Here is a 16,680-nt window from a genome sequence, read left to right as displayed (position 1 = left end):
CCACAGAGTTGCACTGGAGGACCTAGAGGTTCCTAGAGAGGTGTTATCTTGGGTAAAAACATAGTGTTTTTGTTATTTGTGATTTTTCCACATTCACGGGGGTCCTGTGCCCCTAACTCTAGAGAATGTGAAGGGATGAGTGTAGATCACAGGTAGGGTGGAATCATCACATATTCAGAGTTAATGAATACTGGAATCTGTATTTTGAAAAATAAGGAAAGGTACTTTGAGATGCATTGTTTTATTCTGTTGTTAGTATTATTAAGTTGAGCATTTAGAAGTACATTTGAACATAGAAAACACTCTTCCTACATTAGACCAGTCATCCTTGCTGCAAACCTAATTCAAACCTAGGCTGTTACGAATGTTTGTAGATGCGATGTGAGACGAGCTGGACAAAGGCACAGATCCTAAACCTTGTGGAAGCTCCATTGTTGGAAAAGCTGTGCCTACTGCATATCTACATTCCACATTATCTCTTAAAAACACAGGCACTCTGGGAAGAAAATGTCATTAAAAAGATTTATAGGCAAAACACCTCAGCGTGCAGGTAACACACCTCTGCGTTACATGCAAAGCATTTAACAAAGCCAAGCCTTTTGTTTCCTAACTATAAGTCAACTGAAAAGAGTGCTTCTTGGTGAGTAATATACACACAGCTTTGGGTGTGTATATTCATGGTTGATCCTTACTTTCATAGTCCATCATGAATTGTATTAGAAAATTGTTGTCCTGGATTTGGGGGACTAGAATGTGGAAATTTGGGAGCTGAGATGTTGGTCAGAAGGAAGGAGGGAGAGAGAAAAGCTGAATGAACACAAAGGTGAAGGAGAGAAAGACCAGCAAGAATTTTTTTAAAAGAAGGAACAAGTAAGCATGCATGTGAGTGCTAACTTGGTTTTGAATCCAGCAAAACTGGGTATTTCTGCTGGTGTACTATGTAGTCCAGGTCCAAGCCCAGATCTCACTGCAATGGTAGATTTGTTTCTGGGCTGCACCACTTCAGACTACAGGTAGTGCTTTGCAATGAATTAGTCCTATATTTCTTAAATACAGTTCACTGCACAAATAAATGTAACATCAGAAATAAGGCTTGTAGCCTAAGCGCACCAATGATGGAGAGGAACTGGGGAAGACAATCAGAACTGTAATACAAACATCATATCTCAGACTGATAAATGCAATATCTCTTCAATGCCCTTCAATGTGGGCTAAGTTTGTCTATGTGAAAATCAGAAACTGACATTAAAGCTCTCGAATAGGATGTGGTGGTTGGTGGACCAGGGCTAGTCCACAAGTAATTGGCTGCCAGGCCCTGGTGAATTTCCAGAAAAGAAAGAAGCAATTGCACCAGTGGATCCAAATATGGTACCAGTCCCAGGCACACAGGGGGAATTACCAGTCCACATCAGATAGCTTGGGAAACACTGGTCTATACCATACAAGCTTCAATGTAGTATTATGGCATATTATGGAACAACTGCAGATGAGGGACAGAACCCCAGGAAGTAGAAAAGTTCTTACAGTACAGTACTGCCAACCAGATCTTCTTTTGTCCCTATTCTTCAACATACATGACAAGCTGTGTTTAATGTAATGTTACAGAAATCTTCAACTCATAACCATTTTTTTATTTAGATATAAGAGCTCCGTTTGGTGGCTATTTTAAAACATACATAGGAGTTTATCACACGAAGGAGATTGGGAGTTTATCCCGTTAATATCCCAGGAAAAGCGCATAATTACATGTAATGATTTCACATGATGTCGCACAAAACCTGTCATTAAAGTGGTCACAAGGAAGCATTAATGCACATATTTTTACTTTCGGGATTTCAGCGACAATGCATTTGAGCAATTGCATGTGATAATCATTTGCACAGTTACTTGCCATTTCCACTTCATTTGCAGGATACTTTAAATGCGCTTTAATCTGTCTTTAATGTCGAAATCAGCCCCAGCATGATAAACTCCATAGTTCTGTTTCAACTGAAAGAGACAATATTGTAGTTTGAAGAGGACAAAAACAATTTCCATAGAGAAAGATGCCAACAATCATTTACAAACAACTGTTAATGACTAATCATACAGAAATGGAGGTATTTCTCTGTCCCCTGAGTACCATTCAGGCACCAGCCAGCTATGGCTTTGTCCTCTGTATTTTTGAAATTGGATATTTAAAGTACAGTATTATTACAAAGAAAAGGAACAGAAAAACATGGGGGATAGAAATCATCATCATCATCATCACTTTTATTTATACCCTGCTTTATGGGCTAGGTTTGTACACTGATGTAAGGTTAGCATATTGCCAAAAATACATTTTTATCTGTTCTTGGTGGTATCCTGTATGACCATTGCATACTACGTAGCATCATAACTATGGTCTGATGTATCAATTCCAGCCAGAGCCCTCTAAACCAGATGTAATGGTAAGCAGTTCCTGGGATTGACAGGGTCCATTCCCCTGTCAAGTGAGAAGCAGTTACTGTACCTGACAGTCCCACCCCCTTTTGTGTGTGAACTCTGTCACAACAGGCAGAAAAAAGGACCCTTTTCATAAACCTCCCTTGCACCAGAGTGCTCAAAGGAGGTGGGAGGGAATATCAGGCAGTCACCTCTTCATCGACAGGGCAACAGACCCCCATCAATTCCAGTGGCTGTTTGCTGGTAAGTCGAGTTTGGAGGACTTTCATGGTCCCTATGTACCCCTAAACTATGGATTATGAATATGTAGCAGCTATGAATGCTTAACTGTAGGTTATGTATTTGTAATTACCCAACAGGATCCTGGCCTTTATTTATTTTTAAGCGATTTGTATATTGCCTCCAAGTCCACAAGAGCTCCCAAGATGATGAATTTAAAAAGTCAGTTAAAACAGTACACAGATAAAACATTTTTAAAATGTGTTCTGCTGCCATCCCTCCAGTTCACCCAGACTAGGAGGAAATATAGTGCAAACAAAGCCCTTCAGAGACCTGTCAGGGAGCTGTATAATAAGCTTGCCAATTTATGAGCAGTTATGCACACTGTGAATTCTACATTCAGAGTTCAACAAACAACGCAGTATCTGCATCATGCAAGATCAGTGATGCAGGGAGAAGTATCTAGCACTAGGCAAAGACATTAACCAGCTAAGTTACTTGAGGGAAGGGAATGGACCTCTGTGGGTAATTCTGTAGGGGCATTTATTGATGTGCAAGGTCTAGGCTTGTATCATTGCCAAATGTGGCAATCAGGTATTTGAGAGATCTATTTGCTGCCTGCTTGGAACTGCAACAAGTGGGTGGTTGCTGAACATGGCCATGTAACATGGGCTGTAAACTGATATTTCTTAGTACAGTGCAAGCTGATAATAGGGATATCACAAGGACTGGTAAGATATATTTTATGTAACTTGGCACAGTCATAAATCAACTTGGATACTGCGGTCAAGAAATCAGAAGACTAGGGCGGGTTACAAACTGCCATTAGGGACGTCCTGAGGACGTCCCAGTTTGAAAAAGGGGCGTATCTTCTAGATGCCCCTTACCCTATCACGGACTCAGTCTGTACAAAATGTTCATACGGGCACCGCCATTTTGACGTAGCGGATGCTCTGCGTCCACACGTGGCACACCGGAAGTGACGCCGTGAGTGAGCCCTTTGGCACTCGCGGCACCTCTTCTGGAGCCTGAGAAGAAGCGTGATTTCCGCGCTCCTTCTCTGCAGCGTCCGGGAGCCGCACCGTTTAAAGGCTGCGGTTCCTGGATGCTGCAAGCAGAGGCAGAGCCAGACCGCTGCTTCTCAGCGGTCTGTAACGCACCTAGGACTTGGAAGAGCCGCTATGAAAGAACTGGACAAGACCCTGAAATGCAAGGATATATAATTGAACAGCCAGTTTAAGATTGTCCATGCTATATTTCCAATTTATATTTATACTAGGCCCCATGAGGCAATGCACAATGAATAAAAATACTTTAAAAACATTAAATAAGTAACTAGAAACCAAACACTCTGTACCTCTTTTAAAAAAAACATGTAAAACCAGACAAGCCATTTAAAAACGAGCATAGCAGACAGGTCTCACTTTAAAACCCAAAGGCCAAGTTAAATAGCACAGTTTTCACTGCTTGCTGAAACTCAGAAGTGACAGAGACAGATTCCCCTGGGAGGAAATGTCACAGTTGGGGTGCTGCTGCAGAGAAAGTCCTGTCATGTGAATCTGTCAAGCAGTAAGTGGAAGCACCCACTCACACAACAGTACACAGTACTCAAAGCCTCTGGCACCAGACAGAAAGAGCTAGGCTGTTAGCTCTGCCCCCCAGTGACTCACAGAAGCCACACTACCTCAGGAACAAGCACACTTACTCAAGTTTGAAAAAAACCCTCACCCAGTCAAAATGGGCTCCCAGCCACAGTTCTCCTTCTTCACCTTGTGCAGGGACTGAGCCTGCAAGCCTTTGGCAGCAACTATAAAGGGCTAGGCTGCTAGCTCTGTCCCCCAGTGATTCAACAGAAGCCCTGCTCAGGAACAAGCACACTCACCTATGTGAAGTCAAAGACTTTCACAGATGGCATCCATAGTTTTTTGTGGGTTTTTCGGTCTATGTGGCCGTGTTCTGGAAGAGTTTATTCCTCATGTTTCACCAGCATCTTCAGAGAATGCCAGCCACAGATGTTGGCAAAACGTCAGAAAGAAACTCTTTCAGAACACGTCCACATAGCCTGAAAACCCCACAAAAAACACTCACCTGTGAGTCACTAGGGGGCAGAGCTAGCAGACTACAGTAGCTCTATATAACTCCTCCCAGAGCCTTTCCAGAGTAGTTCCTGCCACAGAGAGGAGAAGGAGAGAAGTCGCTGGGCAGCTATTTTGAGTGGTGAGTGTTTGAATTTTTAAAAAAACCTTTAGGAGAGTGTGCTTGTTGCTGAGGGGGTGGAGCTTCTGTGAGTCACATCTGTGGGTCACTAGGGGGCGGAGCTAGAAGACTAGCTCTATATCACTCCTTCCAGAGCCTTTCCAGAGCAATTTTTTTCATCCAAGGAGAACTACAGCAGAGGCTGAGTTGATTGAGCTCATTGCCAGACATTGGTAAAAAGGTCAGGTCATCAGGGGCCTTAACATTGGTGTTTACCGGAGGATTTTTTGAGGAGGAAGCCCACAGTCCTGTTTCAGTAATTACTTAAAGACTTCTCAGTATGGACACTGAGGGAACTGCTGCAGTCACCTGCAACACTTGCAGGATGCTTGCCTTCTTGCCTACAGATGTGGAGAACTTCACATGCACCAAGTGCAAGTTGATAGCACTCTTGGAGAAAGTACAGCAGCTGGAGTCCAGAGTAGCTACACTTCAGCATATTAAGGAGAAAGAGGATTTCCTGGACAAAACGGAACCGACGGTCTTGGACAGGGACCACACAGAGGAAGTTGTTGGGGCAGAGGAGGTCACTTCACATACACAGGAGGCAGACAGCTGGAGGAATGTCACACATAAAAGTAGGCCAAGAAGGTATAGTTCTGGAAGCTTGCAGCTAGAGAATTGATTTGAAGCTCTTTCCCTTACCAGGGAGGATGAAGAAGAGCAGCATAGATAGACTTCAGGGACAGAGCAGGGGAGCCTGAGAGTCCCACCCGAGGGAACAGTCGCTGCTAAGCCTCAGAGGAGGCGTGTGGTCGTAGTGGGGGACTCCTTGCTGAGGGATACAGAAGCAGTGATTTGTAGGCCTGACAAGATGTCTCAAGAGGTGTGTTGTCTCCCCGGGGCAAAGATCCGTGATGTGACAGAGAGGCTGACAAGACTGGTCAAGCCTAGTGACCTATACCCCTTCCTTTTGGTCCATGTGGGAACCAATGATACTGCAAGACACAGCCTTCAGAACATCAGAAGAGATTACGAGGTGCTTGGTAGGAAGCTGAAAGAAATGGATGCACAAGTTGTCATCTCATCTCTTCTGCCAGTTGAAGGGCACGGGAGAGGAAAACAGCACAGGTGAATAACTGGCTCCACAGATGGGCTGCAGTTTATGAGGGGAGGGGTTCTGGCAAGGGATGGGTTGCATCTCACGCCAGTTAGAAGAAATGTTTTTGCCAACAGGCTCAAGAATTTGATCAGAAGGGCTTTAAACTGAGTTACATGGGGGAGGGAGACAATATCATGGAAGGTGAAAGGGATAGAGAAAATAGTCAAACTGACATAGAGGAAATAAGACAAATAGTGCAAGGACCCAACAGTGGGAGGCCAAAAAACTTGCACAGGCAGCAAGTAAAGAGGACCCATGGTCTGCGATTAATGCACAGAGCATGGGAAATAAGCAAGATGAACTCAAACTCCTAGTACAACAAAGCAAATATGATATAATAGGCATCACTGACGCCGGGTGGGATGAGTCTCATAAGTGGAATGTAGAAATAGAGGGGTATAACCTTTTAAAGAGAAATAGGTCAAACAGGAAAAGAGGAGGAATAGCACGATGGCCCCATACAGACAGGCCAAAATAAAGCTGCTTCGGGTCACTTTGGAGGTATGTTGTTTCAATGATGCATGCATCCTAAGAGTCCGGAAGCTGCACCAAAGCCACGTCCCAGTCCTAAGAACTGGAGCACAGCTTTGGTGCAGCTTCCAGACTCTTAAGACACGTGCATCATTGAAACAGCATACCTCCAAAGTGACCCGAAGCAGCTTTATTTTGGCCTGTCTGTATGGGGCCTATATGTCAGAGATATTTACACCAGTGAAGAGATCCAGGACATCAATACTGGCAGCCAGGTGGAGAGCATCTGGATAAAAATTAAAGGGGAGGGAAACAACAAGGATGTTATGGTGATACTAAAGAGTAATTCTAATAGATGCCAGAATCCCAAGCAGAGTATCAAGGCACAGAGGGTCCATCACAGAGTTTTCTTGGCAAGATTCAGTCCTGTCCTTTGTGTTATTATTACTATTGTGGTGTCCAGGCAGTGCTACACTTCTCCATTTCCCAGACTCTAATCAAGAGAACCAGATCATGACCATTGTTTTCTATATTTAGGGTGATCTGTATCTTTATTTATTCAACATCGTGCATCAGGAGAAGTGCATGGACTAGATCGAAATCAGTGTTCTGCAGCATTGTTACTTGTACAGTTGCAAACAACATCCTTAATTTTCAGCCACTTGTCAAGTTTTAGAATTTTCTTTTCACAAACAAAAAAAGCAGTAGGGACAAATCCCCCCCACCCACCCCCCATCAACTGCTTGTTGCCTTTGGGATACTTTTTGTTTTGATCCAAGTCAAAGAAACATATCAGGGCAGAAAATGACCCATGCTGTTCTTCAGCAAACCATGATGCAAAGAACCGAATTGTTTGTCAGTAGGATTAGAATGGTTTTGGAGATCAAATAATACAAGGAGAGTAAGTTTAACATCAGCCTAATCACAGTGCTAACATTGACCCTCAATAAACAGGAATGTTTATTTAGGTCATAAAATATTCCATAATCCACTCAGTGCTAGCTTTTAAAAAATTGTTGTTATGATGCATGAACTAATGTTCCGCTAAAATAAATTCAGATGGAGTCTCCCTTATCTAGAATTCCAAAATGCTCCAAAATCCAAAAGTTTTTTCATGGGAGGCTGAGCTACTGTTACCTTTGCTTTCTCATGGTACAGTGTACACAAGCTTTGGCTGCCAGCAGCCAAAATAAACTGCAAAATAAAAGAATAATACTGCAGAATTAATACAGTTTGACATTGCTGTGGCTGTTGTGGCTCCATCCTATGGAATTCTGGGATTTGTAGTTTGTTGTGGCACCAGAGCTCTCTGACAGAGAAGGCTAAATATTTCACAAAACTACAAATCCCCAAATTCCATAGCATTCAGTCACAACAGTTACAGCAGGGCCAAACTGCATTAAATCTGCAATGCAGATGCAGCCTTTGTTTCAGGCATAAAAATATTTGGAACATTATGTATAAAATTACCTTCAGGCTATGTATATAAGATGTATGTGAAAGAAAGAGGACAGATTAGGGGAATTTCAGCTCAGAATAAGTAAGGAGATAGTACAGGAATTCCTTGTTAATCTAAATGAATTTAAGTCTCCAGGACCAGATGAACTACATCCAAAGGTATTAAAAGAACTGGCAAATGTAATATCGGAGCCATTGGCAATAATCTTTGAAAACTCCTGGAGAACAGGAGAAGTCCCAGAAGACTGGAGGAGGGCAAACGTTGTCCCCATCTTCAAAAAGGGGAAAAAAGAGGATCCAAACAATTATTGTCCAGTTAGCCTGACATCAACACCAGGAAAGATTCTAGAGCAGATTATTAAACAGAGAGTCTGCGAGCATCTAGAAGGCAATGCCATAATCACAAAAAGTCAACACGGGTTTCAGAGAAACAAGTCATGCCAGACAAATCTGATCTCTTTCTTTGATAAAATTACCAGCTTGGTAGATGAAGGGAATGCTGTGGATATAGTATATCTTGATTTCAGTAAGGCCTTTGACAAGGTTCCTCATGACATTCTTGTAAACAAGCTTGTAAAATGTGGGCCATGTTACATGGATTTGTAACTGGTTGACCGGCCGAATCCAAAGGGTGCTCAACAATGGCTCCTTTTCATCCTGGAGAGAAGTGACCGGTGGGGTCCCACAGGGCTCTGTCCTGGGCCCAGTGCTATACAACATCTTTATCAATGACTTGGATAACAGAATTGGGGCATACTCATCAAATTTGCAGATGACACCAAATTAGGAGGAATAGCTAATACTCCAGAGGACAGGATCAAAATTCAAAATGACCTGAATAGACTTGAAAGCTGGGCCAAAGCTAACAAAATGAAATTCAACACGGAGAAATGTAAGGTACTGCACTTAGGGCAGAAAAATAAAATGCACAGATATAGGATGGGTGACACCTGGCTGAATGAAACTACGTGTGAAAGGGATCTAGGAGTCCAAGTAGACCACAAGTTGAACATGAGTGAACAGTGTGATGCGGCAGCTAAAAAGGCCAATGCTATTTTAGGCTGCATCAATAGAAGTATAGTGTCTAGATCAAGAGAAGTAATAGTGCCACTGTATTCTGCTCTGGTCAGGCCCCACCTGGAATACTGTGTCCAGTTCTGGGCACCACAATTCAAAAAGGACATTGAGAAACTGGAGCGTGTCCAGAGGAGGGCGACTAAAATGGTGAAAGGTCTGGAAACCATGCCCTATGAGGAATGACTTAGGGAGCTGGGGATGTTTAGCCTGGAGAAAAGAAGATTAAGAGGATGACAGCCCTGTTTAAATATTTGAAGGGGTGTCACATTGAGGAGGGAACAAGTTTGTTTTCTGCTGCTCCAGAGAACAGGACCAGGAACAATGGATCCAAGCTGCAGGAAAAGAGATTCCGCCTCAACATTAGGAGGAACTTCCTGACAGTAAGGGCTGTTCAACAGTGGAACACTCTTCCTCATAGAGTGGTGGAGTCTCCTTCCTTAGAGGTCTTTAAACAGAGGCTGGATGGCCATCTATTGGGGATGCTTTGATTTGGATTTCCTGCATGGCAATGGGATTGGACTGGATGGCCCTTGAGGTCTCTTCCAACTCTACAATTCTATGATTCTGTGAAATGAATTTCATATTTAGACTTGGGTCCCATATCCAAGATTGTGTGTTTGCAAATATTACAAAATCTGAAAAAATCCCAAATGCTTCTGGTCCCAAGCATTTCGAATAAGGGAGACAATCTGTTCTAAAAGAATCTTTGCAACGGAATAGTCAGGTATTCATTCATTTATTGCATTGATGCTAACCACAAGAGGTCAGCACACAACAAATTTGTAAAGCAATGCTCAGCTAAAAGCAGTTGCTTCCAAGAACAATCTTACCTCTTGCTTCTTGTTCCTCCCATTTAGCTTTTTTGCTTGAGATAACTGGTGATAATCTTGTGAAAAACTTTAAAATTCCAACTCCATATACTGTATACTATGCCTGCATTAATAAAGATCCATTAATCTATCAATGAGATAAAAGAGGGGGGGGGGAATAACAGTTATTAGAAAAATTTGGCATTCAATAGGAAAGCATTTCTCTTGTATTCCTATCAACAAATAAATTTAGTAACAAACACATTATATAAGGAGGGTGGGCAGGCATAATACATCTGTCATTTGCCATAATTTTAGCACAATCCCATTGAAAGATGATGCACGAAAGAACATGTGTAAAAGAGATTCATTTTCTTCTCCAGACAATTAACAATTAACCTATTGAAAGGAGGGGAATTTACAAGGGCATCATTTGAACCCAAATGCCTTGCATGATTTTACAAAGAAGACGAAATAGTAAGACTGTGCAACAATGATAATGAGTCTGAACACTTTAAATGAAAAATTTGAAACAAATAGTAGGAACATCAAGGTTGCCTTACAGGAGCAGAGCAAATTCCCTTCTCCTGCAGCGTCCTGTTACCATGATGCCCAAAAAGATATCTGTAAGTGCTCAAAAACGGTCTTCCTCTGTGTCAGCCACCACTCTCCAGCATCAACATCCTGCTTACTTATCATGGCCAGACACCATTGCTTGGAACTTATCTGAAATTCAGAAATATTCCAAAAACCAAATTTTTTTTCATGGGTGTCAGAGATAGTGACACATTTGCTTTCTGATGGAGCAGTGTGCACAAACAACAAGGCAACACCATTATAAGGTGCTCTTAGCAAGATTTGTCCAGAGTGAATTTGCCATGGCCTTCCTCTGAGTCACACCAAGAGTGTGTGACTTGCCCTAGGTCACCTAATGGTCTCCCATCTCTCCTCATGGCTGAGTGGGGATTTGAACTCTGGTCTCCTGGAGTCCTCAACCCACTACAGCATTTCAGAGGCTAATCACCACCATGTATAGAAATGTACTTGCTATGTGCCTTTCAAATCCCTCAGCTCTATTTCCCTTCTTATCTCCATTTCATTTCCTACTTTTTTGTAGGAAAATCCCTAAAACCTAGCCTTTTCATTGCCTCCTCCTATAAGAAACAATATACTGTATGACAAGAGAGTGCATGCTAGTAATGTAACTGTGACAAGTTCATATGGAATAACTGTGCAAAGAAACTGTGGTTATAAAATCATTTGTTCTTCCTCTATGTTAATGAGATTTTTGTTGCTTAAAAGCACAATGTTTGTTAGCACTTACAAAGTCTTGTGATATTTGGACGTGGATTTTGCTTGTGTATACTTTCAGAGAGAACTTGTACATTCTTTCTTATGTACACTTGTTAAAACTAGAAACACTAATCAAATTGTCTTTCTAGTTTCTCACCAAGCTGTGTATGAGAATTCATCCACTATAACCAAATAAGGTTAAATTCTTTTCTTGCTGTTTGTTTAAGGAAGTGTTTGATATTTAGCTGGATTTATATGGATTGCAAAAGGTGACATGTAAGCTAGAAACAGGAGCCAGAAAGTTAGAAAGATGTTGCTGGTGTTTCTTCTGCACTATAATCTTGTTTTCCCCTTTGCTGGCCACCTTTGCCTTGACAATTGCCATCTTGCTGTCATAGCATTCCCTCCTTATTTGACACATTACTGTCCCATCATTCAGATTCTTCTTCACAACTTCTACACCTATAGCCTACTCTGACACATTTTATCTGTGACAAAACAAAGATGTCTCTGATAAATTGGACTGTACTGCCCAAAAGGCTTTGCCAAATAAAATTTGTTAGTGCTTTCAGTGCCACAAAACTCATTATTTCTTCTTCAACAGAGCAGCACAGCTAGCCAAATTAATTGGCCTGGATCTCATGCCACTAAGCCTTTATGTCAATAGAAAACTGGAAAGCAAGAAAGAGAAGATGATAATTGTGCAAGTGAAGGCAGTTTCACAAGCTAACTTATAGAAGTGGAGAGATCTTGTAGCACCTTTGAGACTATCTGAAAGAAAGAAGTTGGCAGCATGAGCTTTCGTAGACTTGTCTACTCCTTCAGATGCTTTTCTTGGAATGAATCAACATTTTGTGGTGAGTGATCAGGCTCGGTCTGTATTGCAATGTTGTTGGGGTTTTTTTTTAGCCTTTCCCTGCTCAAATGTTCTTTTCCTAAACAGTTTTGCATTTCTGGAAGCCTTGCAGTTTTTCTAAGCCTGCTGAACATTGCTTATGCTTGCAGATGGTGCCTTTGGCATGATGTTTGGAGAATTATTTACAATTTACAATTATTAGCCATGAGTGTGGAGGACTGTGGGCCTCCAGATGCTACTGAACTCTAGTTCCCATTTGCCTGGTTAGTGATGAGGGATTATGAGAGTAGGAGTTGATCATCCTCTGGAGGGGCACACATTTCCCAAGTGAAAACAAAACAAAGCATGCATTTACCAGATGATAAGCAATACTGTATTATATAAATATTATGTAATCTAATTAATTATGTAACATATATAATTATGTAATATAATTTATATAGTATCATAAATGCTGAAACATCCATAACAGAGCAGTGCTAGAATTATGACTGAACATCTTCAGCACATTGTTATTATGTTCATTTTTATTAAGCATAACTTCAAATACTTGGGCTCAATTGTCAATAGAGTGGAAACTGTATAGTAAAAAAATCAGAAGGCTATGGTCCAAAACACATTGCAGAAATAATCCAATTTGAGATTGCTTTAACTGCCCTGGCTCAGTGCTAGGGGATTCTGGGAACTGTAGTTTATTGTGGCACCAGAGCTCTCTGACAGAGAAGACTCAGGCGGGGTACAGACCGCCGCCACCAGTAGGTCCGTGGGGGAGTCGGAGCCTTCACACGGCCCGACTCCCGCGCGGACCGAAAAAGAAGCTCCAAAATGGAGCTTCTTTTTCCGTCGCATTTGCAACGTAGCGAGGCTCCAGGGGCACGCTCGCTACGTCACAAGCGGCGCGACGCGTACGGACGCTCAGCGTCCGATACGCAAAGATGGCGCCGGCCATGTAGAAGGGCCGGCGCCATCTTGTACGGACGGAGTCCGTACTAGGCCCAGGGGCGTCTATAAGAGACGCCCCTTTTTTAAAATGGGACGTCTGGAGGACGTCCCAAATGGCGGTGCAGAAAGCACCTCAATGTCTCACAAAAGTACAGTTCCCACAGTTCCCTAATTTTGAGACGCAGCAGTTAAAGCAGTCTCAAACTGGATTATATTGCTGTGACTCAGAAAGGAGCTATGAAGGAACTGGACAAGATCCCAAAGAGTAAAAATATATTGCTGAATACTAAACTTAGGATGGCCCATGCCATAGTACAATGGGCCCTTGGTATCCACTAGGGTTTGTTCCAGGATCCCCCATGTATACAAAAATCTGTAGATGCCCAAGTCCCATTAAATACAATGGCATAGTAAAACTGTGTCCCGTATAAAATGGAAAAATCAAGGCTTGCATTTTGGAATATTATTTCTTGGAAAATTTTCAATCTGTGGATGCTTGAATCCGTGTATAAAAAAATCAGTGAACATGGAGGACCAACTCTATTCTCCATCTCTATGTATGGTTATGAAAGATGGATAGTGGGGAAAAAAGCTGAGTAGGAAGAAGATAAATTCTGTGAATACTGGGAACTGGCTAAAAAGACAAATAAAGGGATATTAAAGCAAATCAAGCCTGAACTTTTCCTAGAAGCCAAGATGACTAAACTGAGGTTGTCATATTTTTACCATATCATGAGAGGAAAGGATTCACTAAAAAGACAGTTACACTTGGCAAAGTGAATAGGAGAAGTGAAAGACTGCATATCAGATGGATATATAAACGTATACAGGAAAGACATGTTGGGAGGGGGGGGGGGGGAATTAATTAGGGGGAAGAACTCTTGTTTTTACGGGCCAGCATAGTGGTTTGAGTGTTGGGCTCTGACTCTGGAGACCAGGGTTCGAATCCCCTCTTGGCCATAGAAAACCACTGGGGGACCTTGAGCAAGTCACACTCTCTCAGCCTCAGGGGAAGGCAATGGCAAAAACCCCTCTGAAAAAACTTGCCAAGAAAACTCCATGATAAGTTTGTCTTAGCGTCACCATGAGTGGGAAAGGACTTGAAGATGTGAGGCATCTACACTGTAGGGGGAAAAAAAAGTAGTTTGACACTACTTCAGCTGCCATGGCTCCATCCTATAGAAAATCCTGGTATTTGCAGTTTTGTGAGGCACCAGCATTCTTTGGCAGAGAAGATTAAAGGCCTTGAAAAACTCCAAATCCCATAGGGATTTGTGTCAAACAGATGCCCCCTAGATACCATGGCTTATTTCCATTCTTCTAATTGAAAACCAGTGAGAATCGCCATATGGAATGGCAGATTTCCATCAATGTTGTGTGAAAACGTGCTCTATTTTCAACATCTTGAATCTGCAGTCCTCCAGTTTCACCAAGTGGCTTCCCCTTTTAATATTCAGAGAGAAAGAAGAAAGAAAAAAACTACCCATCTAAGCCACTTTCTATCAGCCAGAGGGCTTTTTCTTCAGACTGCGGAATGACCTGCCGGGGGAAAAATTGACAGCTGAATACACTGTCCAAATTTAAACCACCATTAAAGACCAGTCTCTTCTGGCAGGCTTATCCAGATGGTTTTTAAATTGTATTTTTAAAATCTGCATGTTAAATATGGATTGTTTTAATATGTGTACATCTTATTTGCACTTTTCAATTGATGTGCGTTTTAAATTATGTATGTTTTAACAATGTTGTTTATTTGTTAACTGTTGTTGTTCCCTGCCTTGATCCTTGGGGAGAAGTGGGTAAGGAATAATAATAATAATAATATCATATATTGTTGTTGTGTGCCTTCAAGTTGTTTCTGACTTATGACAGCCCTTTCTCGACACGTTTCTTCAAAAGGGAATTGCCACTGCCATCCTTTGAGGCTGAGAGAATGTGACTTGCCCAAGTTCACCCAGTGAGTTTCCATGGCCAAACTGAGATTCTAACCCAGGTCTCCGGAGTCATAGTCCAGTGTTCAAACCACTACACCAACCCGGCTCTATTGTTGTTGTTGTATGCCTTCAAGTCGTTTCTGACCTATGGTGACCCTAAGGTGAACCTATCATGGGGTCTTCTTGGCAAGTTTCTTCAGAGGGAGTTTGCCACTGCCATGCTCTGAGGCTGAGAGAGTGTGACTTGCCCAAGGGTCACCCAGTGGGTTTTCATGACCAAGATGAGAATCAAATCCAATCCTAGTCCAATGCTCATACCTCTGCCTCTCTCTCTCTCTCTCTCTCTAATACAGAGAGTATGACTGAACAGGAGTTAATCAAATGGTGACTCAAAAGGCACAAGTTGTGTGGAGAAATAATAATAATATCCAGAGTCCGCTCTATTATATATTTGTGTGTGTATGTGTGTGTGTGTCTATATAGTATTATATATTATAATACAGAATGTGACTGATCAGGAGTTAAATTGTGACTCTAATGGCACCAGCTGTGTGGAGAAATCATACCACTACAAATACTAATACTACTACTACTAATAATATCTAGAGTCTTAGTCCAACAGTGAAACCACCACATAGCACTGGCTCCCCTGGCTCTATGATATATAGGTGTGTGTGTGTGTAATATTATTATATATTGTCATACAGAGAATATGACTAGAACTAATCAAATGACGACTCAAATGGCGCAAGCTGTATGGAGAAATAATAATAATAATATTAATAATAACAATATCCACACTCCTAGACCAACAGTGAAACCACCACACTGCGCTGGCTCCCATGGGTCTAGTGTGTGTGTGTGTGTGTGTGTGTGTATTATTATATATTGTAATACAGAGCATAAGACTGGAGTTAATCAAATGGTGACTGAAATGGCACAAGCTGTGTGGAGAAATAATAATAATAATACCCAGAGTCCTAGTCCAACAGTGAAACCTCCATACCATGCTGGCTCCCGTCTCTATAATAAATATTATGTGTGTGTGTGTATGTGTCTGTCTGTATATAATATTATTATATGTTATAATACACATAATATGACTGGAGTTAATCAAACGGTGCAAGCTGTGTGGAGAAATAATATTTTTGTTGTTGTGTGCCTTCAAGTCATTTCTGACATTACCGTATTATTATTATTGCTATAGTGGGCCTTTGGTATCTGCTAGGATTTGATTCCAGGACCCTTGGATACCAAAATCCGTGGATACTCAAGTCCCATTAAATACATTGGCGTAGTAAAATGGTGTCCCTTATAATTGTTTTAATAACTGTTAAAAAATTAATTGTATTTCCTTGTGGATGGAAGGGTTAAGGCGGGTTTGGGATGCAATGGTAGAAGCGATTGTTGTATTTCATGGATGTTTTACTGTTAGCCGCTTCAATCTCCTGGAGAAGTGGGATAACAATAACAATAATAATAATAATGTATTTTCAAGCCATAGATCCGTAGATTAAAAAAATCCGTGGATAAGGGGGGTATGACATTATTATTACTATTTCTCCACACAACTTGGGCCATTTGTTTGTCCAGCCACAATCTCTTATGTTCTAGTATGCTTGTGTAAACAGGAAGGCCCCTACAAAATAGGATCAAGTGGTGTCACTTTTCTGTCAGTGGGCTGGGGCCGTAATGGCGAACGAGGCACTCTGCACGCGCTCAGAGGCACTCTTTCGAGGGTTTAGTGTTGACTGAACTTTCCCTCAGCCGACGGCCGTTGCTCCCCGGCCCCGCCCCCTCCGATTGCGGCGCGCGCTTGGAACCTTCCGCTTTCGG

The 16,680-nt window shown here is 41.9% G+C and overlaps 1 long non-coding RNA gene across 1 annotated transcript in view; it reads right to left on the bottom strand.

Moving 5' to 3' along the window:
• LOC121919847 overlaps window positions 1–16,680 on the bottom strand; it is a 26,264-nt gene extending 9,584 nt beyond the window's left edge. The window contains exons 1-2 of the long non-coding RNA XR_006101593.1: window positions 16,488–16,680; window positions 9,841–9,967 (exon numbers count right to left, since the gene is read on the bottom strand). This is a non-coding gene — a long non-coding RNA (uncharacterized LOC121919847). The remainder of the gene's footprint in view (window positions 1–9,840; window positions 9,968–16,487) is intronic.

The sequence above is a fragment of the Sceloporus undulatus genome, chromosome 1 (assembly GCF_019175285.1).
Source record: "Sceloporus undulatus isolate JIND9_A2432 ecotype Alabama chromosome 1, SceUnd_v1.1, whole genome shotgun sequence".
Lineage (NCBI taxonomy): Eukaryota > Metazoa > Chordata > Lepidosauria > Squamata > Phrynosomatidae > Sceloporus > Sceloporus undulatus.
The sequence above is the reverse complement of the archived record's forward strand: the minus strand, read 5'-3'. Positions and strand labels throughout refer to the sequence as shown.